Source organism: Microtus ochrogaster, unplaced genomic scaffold (genome assembly GCF_000317375.1).
Source record: "Microtus ochrogaster isolate Prairie Vole_2 unplaced genomic scaffold, MicOch1.0 UNK48, whole genome shotgun sequence".
In the NCBI taxonomy this organism is placed as follows: Eukaryota; Metazoa; Chordata; class Mammalia; order Rodentia; family Cricetidae; genus Microtus; species Microtus ochrogaster.
In genome coordinates, this window is record NW_004949146.1 from 595,813 (window position 1) to 603,402 (window position 7,590).

Consider the following 7,590-nt stretch of genomic DNA (forward strand, 5'->3'; position numbering starts at 1 on the left):
TTACAGTGGAAAAAGAGCGAGAGACGCAGACACACAAAGCATACAGAACTCAGACAGCCGCAGTGTGTGGAGGGGGATGGAGACACCAGAGCTAGAGAGGATGAGAGAGCTGGAAAAGCGATTTGAGAAATATCACCTGGGGCTGATTTTCTTTCTCTGTAAGAGACAAACATATTAAAGTTATGGCTCTTTTTTTCTAGAATAATTTTTTTTTGTAATTTGAAGTTAAAATTTTGTCTTTTTATTTTTTTGACAACATTTCACACAGCCCAGGCAAACCTCAAACTTTCTGTGTAGCTGAGACAGTTTCTGAATTCCTGACTCTGCCTCTCCATTCCAAATGCTAGGATCACAGGTGTGTGCCATTACACCCCACACATGAATTATGTGTGCACATGTGTGTGATGGGTGCAAGCGCCCATGTTTAAGGGGATGCATGGAGGCCAGAGGGTAATCACAGGTGTCTTCCTTAGTGTACCATCCACCTCTTGTTTTAAGACATGGTCTTTCACCTGGAGCCAAGCAAGCTAGGTGGGCTAACCTGTGCTCCCTGTTCCCTGGAGTCTTCCTGTTTCTATCTCCTGAGCATTGGATTGCAAGTGGGAGCCTATGCTACCTGGGTTGTTTTGGTTTGGGGGTGTTTGTTTGTTTTGTTTTGTTTTGAGACTGAATCTCGATTTTTGCTTTGACTGTCCTGGAATTCACTCTGTAGACCAGGTTGGCCTCACAGAGATCCACATACCTCTGTCCACCAAGGGCTGGGACTAAAGGCATGCCCTCCATGCCCAGCCTTGTACCTGGCTTTTTAATTTGGGTTCTGAGATGGAAGTCAGTTTTTCATCCTTGCAAGCCAAACGCTTCATTGGCTGAGCTATTTCCTCAGCACTAGAATTCTTATTAAGTATTCCTGCAACTTTGAGAAGCATAGGCCTCCTTAGAAAGCCATCGTCCTCTTCTGCCACCTTGACGATGCCTGGTTTGCAGCCTGAACAAACACCTCCCACCTCGTGCCTCAGTTTCCCAGGGGACCTCTTCAGATTTTCAAGGTCCTGCTGTTTCCAAGACTTCTGCTGACCTGGGTGGTTCCCCCCGTCCCCAACCACCACAAAATGGCGAAACGGACACTTAATCCTGTCCCCATCTCCAGATGAGGCCTGCTGCTTTCAAAGACAGGCAGTTTGAAAAGCCAGGATGATTCAAGTGGGACCAGAGCCAACTGTTAGCTCAGCTGGTGACAATGGACTAATGACTAAGATGGCAGCGGATGTGTCCATCACGTGAAAGAAACCAGTGCCAGGCACAACAGCCACCTCATTTGTGTCTAGTAAATGCATCTCAGCTCTGCCCTACGCTGTCAAACTTCGCTCTCTGGGACTTCCGTGTGTCATCCTGACTCTCCCTCAGCCGCTGTGCAGAGTAGCTGCTCCCAGGGTCCGATTCCAACAGCTCTCCACCCCTCCCGGCTAGGTCTTCCTTCCTTGTTTGGTTATCACACTGTTGCTACGTCTCCAGGAGCTCTTCGGTACAGCCCTTGAGAAGGGACTTTCTCAGCCTCACAGTCATTTCTGGCTGAGCCCCATGGTGCGGGAGAGGCTGCTCTGTCGCACAGAAGAGTGAGGCCGTCCCCTGCCTCTGCCTGCTAAGTGCCAGCAGCCCAGGTATGAGTACCAAAAATGTCTCCAGCCATTGCTAAATGTCCCCTGGGAGGCAAAACTCACACCCAGGGATTCAGTGTTAGTGGGTGGTTTGGGTGTGTCCTCTGTATCCTCGTTGCTAGATGATGTCTACTGTAGAGAAGGCAGCTGGATTCTGCATCTGTACGACCGTGACCCTGGCTGGACAGGCAATGAATGGGTCATGCCCCCTGGCCCTGCTGGTCATTGAAATAGGAGCATCTGGGAACCTCAGCTCTGTAGCTGGATCCAAAGCTCTACTGAATGGCAATGGAGGGCATGCATCAAGAACATGGAAAGAAATCTCCACGTTCAAGCCCAGGCAAACATTCATACCAAGCCCATATTTAAACACAGGTGGGCACAGCCCCCCCCCCATATACATCTGCACATGAGAGAACATTTCAATTACTCTACCCTCCCTCCTCCCAACCTCAGACAACCCCTGTTGACTACTTGCTCACTTCATGGCCTTGTTCATTCTGGACACTGAATGTAAACAGGTTTCTAAATTCTATGTGTTTTTGTGTTTTGGATCCTAAGTAGAATATTTTCTAAGTTACCCTTGTAATATCAGGACTTTGAACCCCATCTCCATTTGGGGGGTGGTACTTAAGTACTTTTTATGGCCAAGTAATATTGCATTTTATGAGTATACAGTATTTTCTTTAAATATTCATGAGAGGGTGCGTGTTTAGATTGTCAATTTCAATAATTGTATTGTGTTTGTTGCCGTATGAGCTTTATAGTGAATATGGATACCCACTTCTCATAGCTATAGACCCAGGGTGGATTATTTCGGTCATCCTTAATGCTATGTTGAAAGTTTTCATTGTTTTCCATAGTGGCTGCTTCCCTGGCATCTCCCCAGAAGGACGTGAGAACTGCAGTTTGCTATGGTCTCAGCTGTACTTTGCAATGATTGCTTCCTATTATGTGGGGACTGGCATTTCACTTGGACATGCGCTACTTTACAGAAGAGGAAACTGTGGCTAACAGAGGTACAGTTCCCTGCTGGCATTTGCTCACAGTTAGAGGTGGAGCCAAACTTCCCAGCAGACTCGGCACTACAGACCTATGTTGTTTCTTTACAGCGGGCAGCTTCCACCCGAGGGAATAGTCAGTGCCTGCTGCGTTTCTGAAGTTGCACAGGTCCCAGCGGTGATGGTGCAGCAGCTAAAGCCTGTCCACCTACTAATCATCCCCTCTCCCTGTCAATCTGGAACTGGGGCTCAGTAATGGGCCTACTGTACCCCTGACCCAGAGCCACAGGAGGAAGACCTGTTGCCTGTTTCCCAAGCTGCCCTGACTTCTCAAGATCTACCAAAAGGAAGGCGACCTTGCATCTGTTGGTAGGATTGACACTGTGCTGAGAAGGTGGGGATGCAGATGGAAAGGGACCGCAGGCTGATACAGGGCTGGGGGACCCCAGGCTGATGCGGGGCTGGGGTGCCCCAGGCTGATGCAGGGTTGGAGGACCCCAGGCTGATGTGGGGCTGGCGGACCTAGCCGGAGCAAGAGGATTGGTGCCAAATCAAAGTGCATGAGCAGAAAGAGATAGCAGAGCCAGAGGTGGATGAACTGATTTCTTTCTGCTGCTGTTGTTTGAAGTAAAGTCTCTCAATGTAGCCCAGGCTAGTCTGGAATGCCCCACCTTCCTGCCTCAGCTCCCAGGTACTGGGACTACAGCATGGACCACTTTGTAGGGGCTGCAGTGATTTCAGAGTATTGGGGTTGGAGGTAGGGTGGTTACACTTCCAATTCCTCTCAGCCATTGTTGTGTGATTATTTATTTATTCTATTTTTTAAAACCAGGGGGAAAAAGTCAATGAATTTTTAATGCATTTGAGCTTGAATGTTGACCAGTGACTCATAAGACCTGGGAGTGGCATAGCCCACACAGTAGGCAGGACAGACTGATGGTCCCTGTTACACACACAGTAATATGCCAGTTCCCCCATTCCCCCATCCGCTGGTTCTTCCTTTGGTGGTTTAAATGAGAAATATCCCCCACAGGTTCCTGGATTCCGATCCTTGGTTCCTAGTTGATGGCACTATTTTGGGGAGGTTTGTGGTTGCGAGTGAGTAGGGATTATGTCTCTTAGGAACACAAAGGGATGGATACACAAGCAAGATACATTTTTGTGTCTATCTCATTTAAAGTGGAAGTACTAGCCCAGAACCCAGAAGGTTACTGTGTATCCCACAGTATCACAATCTCAAGAGATTCTGTATCAGTTCCTTTTCTTTCATTGTAATAATCTATCGGGCAAAACCCCACTGTCTTTAAGGTTTCTATTGCTGTAAGGAGACACCATAACTACCACGACTCTTGTAAAGGAAAACATTTAACTGGGGCTGACTTAGAGTTCAGAGATTTAGTCCATTATCATCATGGGGGGAAGCATGGTGGCATGCAGGCAGATATGATACTGGAGAAGGAGTCTAGAGTTGGATTGACAGACAACAGGAAGAGAGAGAGAGAGAGAGGGAGAGAATGAGGGAGAGAGAGACAGAGAGACAGAGAGAGAGACAGAGTGACAGAGAGACAGAGAGACTGGGCCTGACTTGAACATTTGAAACCTCAAAGCCACCCCCAGTGACTCACTCCAATAAGGTCACATTTCCTAACAGAGCCACTCCCTGGTGACTGACCATTCAAATCTATGAGCCTATGGGGGCCATTCTCATTCAAGAAAGGATGGGATTATTTTGAGTTTGATGATCAAGTCCATCATGATGGGAGCAGTGGCAAGAGCAGGCGGCAGCTGGCCACGTCATGTCCGTAGTCAGGAAGCAAAAATGGAGAACACAAGTGCTCAGCTCACTTTCTTCTTCCTGTTCCATCCAGGCCTCCAGCCCGTCGGACGGCGCCACCACATCTGTGGCAGGTCTTTCCTCCTTGGTTAAACCTTTGGAAAAAGCCCACACCACCAAGGTGTGTCTCCTAGAGGACCTGTATACCATCAAGTTGGCAGTCAAGGTCAACCCCTGCCTTTCCCCTCTTGCCCTGTCACCCTGACACCCAGCTTCTATTCCACTGCCAGCTCACAGTCCAACAACAGCTACTAGACCTCCCATTCCCATCAGGAGGAAGGAAAATGGGACAAAGCAGGCTAAAGGACTCCTATGAGGAGTCTTTCAGGGAAGCTGATTGGAAGCTGGCTCCGAATGTTGCTGTTGACACCTTGTTTGTCATCCCTAGCAACAAGGGACTGTGAGAATCAGTCCTTATTCTCAGTGTCCTCTCACTCTGTGAAGACAAAGAAGGACGTTTTTCTTCTTTTCTTTTTTAAAGGAGACACTGGCTAGGGCCACCAGGAGACTAAATTTCCAGGGAGGACTGATGTCTGGCTGCTGGGACAGGCGGGTGCCACTGAGTGAGTAGGAGAAGATTGGTCTTGAAGAAGTGGGTGTCGGGGTGAAGTGCTCTGGCAAGAAGTGGGGTTCTGGGGAGGGGGTGCTCTGGAAAGCAGGACTGTGAGTAGAGAAGATGGAGGCAGAATGGGGTGAGAGCAGGTGAAGTGGTCCAGCCTAGAGCACCCCCTGGGGAATGACTGAGTGTTACACATCCTCTGGCAAAGACAAGAAGAGTAATATGATAACCTGCTGGTGACTTTGGGTGGCATACTGCCCCACCATCTTCACCCCCAGAAGCCTGCTTCCTGCTCCTGCGTCCTTCACTGTCACCCCATAGCCTTCTGCCAAAGCTGCCATGGCGAGGGAAGACCCCCAACACAGCTCCCACCTTGCAACCTTTCCTTGTATAAGCCTGTCCTCAGGTAGCATGGCATTGTCCCCCCTAAAATCTGTGTCTGCTATCCAGATGATTTCTAATGATTATTATTATGATCCAGTAATTTCCCTTAATATCTGTGGGCTTTTCATACCTACGTTCTTAGCTTTGAGTCCTCAGGTGACATTCCAACACAGAAGAGCCAGTTCCCACAGAGTCCGGGACTCACTCTATCACATCTGTTGACAGCTAGCTGTGTGACATTAGTCCTCTGCCAGGAGATGATTACATGGATGAAAAATGAGGCCAGGAGAAGGGAGGGCAAGGTCAGGGAAGCATGCATATGGGGCTGAGCTCAGGAACCATGGGCAGGGTCATGTGGCCTCCCATGCACTTTTGAAATGATGATCTCAAACAAGAATGAGGGAAAGTTGGCTAGCAGAGTGTGAATGTCCTGGGAAGTGGGTAGGGGTGCGTGGGGACAAAGAGGACTAGAGACGGAGAAGAGGCTCAGTGGAAAGTAAGAGGAGCTCTCTGTCACTTGTGGAGACCCTCACAAACACGATCGTCTTAATGCCCGCATCTATGCTGTGAAATAAACCGGATGCTCTCACACCCATTTCGTAGTTAGGATAACTGAGATCCTAGCAGGTGGTCTGTGGGTGAGTCCCTCAGCCTCTTGTCTGAACAACTGGAAGAGCAGTACCTGCTTCCTGTGACATCCTTTGCAGGTCACTGCCAATCTGTCCTATTTCAGTGACAGCACCCCTATAGCCATGCTTGGGACTTCCTTTCTATGATCCCTATTTCTAATCCCATCCTCCTTCCCTGCATCTTGTTATCTGCTCTTCCCCTCCTTTCTTTATTCTATTGCTTTTATTTCCTTCCTTTCTTCCCTGTTGCTCCTCTCTCAGTTCTGTTGGGAGTCCTGGGAGCCAGAGATAGCTGATACCTCTCCACCTCCTCCTTGTGATGTAGGCCAATAGACAGCCCTCCAAATTGCTTTGACATCCACCAAGGAGCACATTCCAGAAATATCTTAGGTCCTCTTCAGGATGCAGTTGGAGCATCTGGTTTTTCCTGGAGGGGGAGAGAAGACTCTCTGATGAACACCCCCCCACAATGACGAACGCCCCACCACCACCACCATGAACACTCTGCCTGCTGCTTCTCCTGAATCACAGCCCACATGGCCTCTTTTTTATTAAAAGCAAGGAGAAGGAGACACAGAGAGAGAAATTTTAGCAATATTATTTCATCTTGCCCCTGGCTTCACAGAAGATAATCAAGAGAGAGACAGAGAGCTGGCTCTGTGGCCAAGGCTGCTATTAGTGAAAGATTATTGGTTCATTAGCCTGTAAGAGTTCCCAGCCTTGGCCCAGGTAATTGCCAACTCAGGTGGCCCACCAGGTCGGACAGAGCCCAGGGGAGGCCAGGCTGTCATTTCTAACTCACTGGCCTCCATTCTATGCTTGGCCAAGTGGAAGGTTAATGAAGGGCTAGTTAAGACTCAAGAGATTTGCTCAGTGGATAAGTCATGGCTGCATAGCGCAAAGGCCAAGTCTATAGACGCTTCCAAAAGCCAGCTCATCTCTGCATAGATTTAGTGACACAGGAGCCCTTCTCCCCAGCACGTGCGTGCTACCTCTAGACCAGGTGCAGGTTAGGTTCATTGTTGGTTCCAGGGACAAGGCAGCAAGCAAGGGGTCAGTGTCTCTTTGATGGTCCCCCAGGAAGTAAATCTCCCATTCTCAGGGGGGCTCCAATCTTACTAGCTACTTGCCTGCTCTATCCTTGGGACAGTCACCTCCTTTGACTTTGGCAGGTCAGTGATTTACCCTCATTTAAAAAATATTTGGGGTGTGTGTGTGTGTGTGTGTGTGTGTGTGTGTGTGTGTGTGTGTGTGTGCATGCGCACATGAGTGTAGGGGCTCTATGAGGCCCAGAAGAGGACACTGATTCACATGGAGCTGGAGTTACAGGCAACTGTGAGCCACCTGACTTTGGTGCCAGGAACCAAACTCTGATTATGAGTGTTCTCAACCACTAAGTCACTTCTCTGGACCTGTCTGCTGATACCTCAGAGGTGTCACTGAATGTCATCCCGGTGCCTCCTTCAGGACACAGACACCTCTTTCAGGTTCTTACTTCAGCTGCTTCTGAGAGTGGTGGCAGATGAAG

The 7,590-nt window shown here is 48.9% G+C and overlaps 1 long non-coding RNA gene across 1 annotated transcript; it reads left to right on the forward strand.

Annotated features, from left to right (window-relative positions):
- The first annotated feature begins 1,427 nt into the window (after positions 1-1,427).
- On the forward strand, positions 1,428-6,486 carry LOC113455476. Its single transcript, XR_003376580.1, has 4 exons — positions 1,428-1,658; positions 2,519-2,674; positions 2,768-3,050; positions 4,525-6,486. It is a non-coding gene; the product is annotated as an uncharacterized LOC113455476 (long non-coding RNA).
- The last annotated feature ends 1,104 nt before the right edge of the window (positions 6,487-7,590 follow it).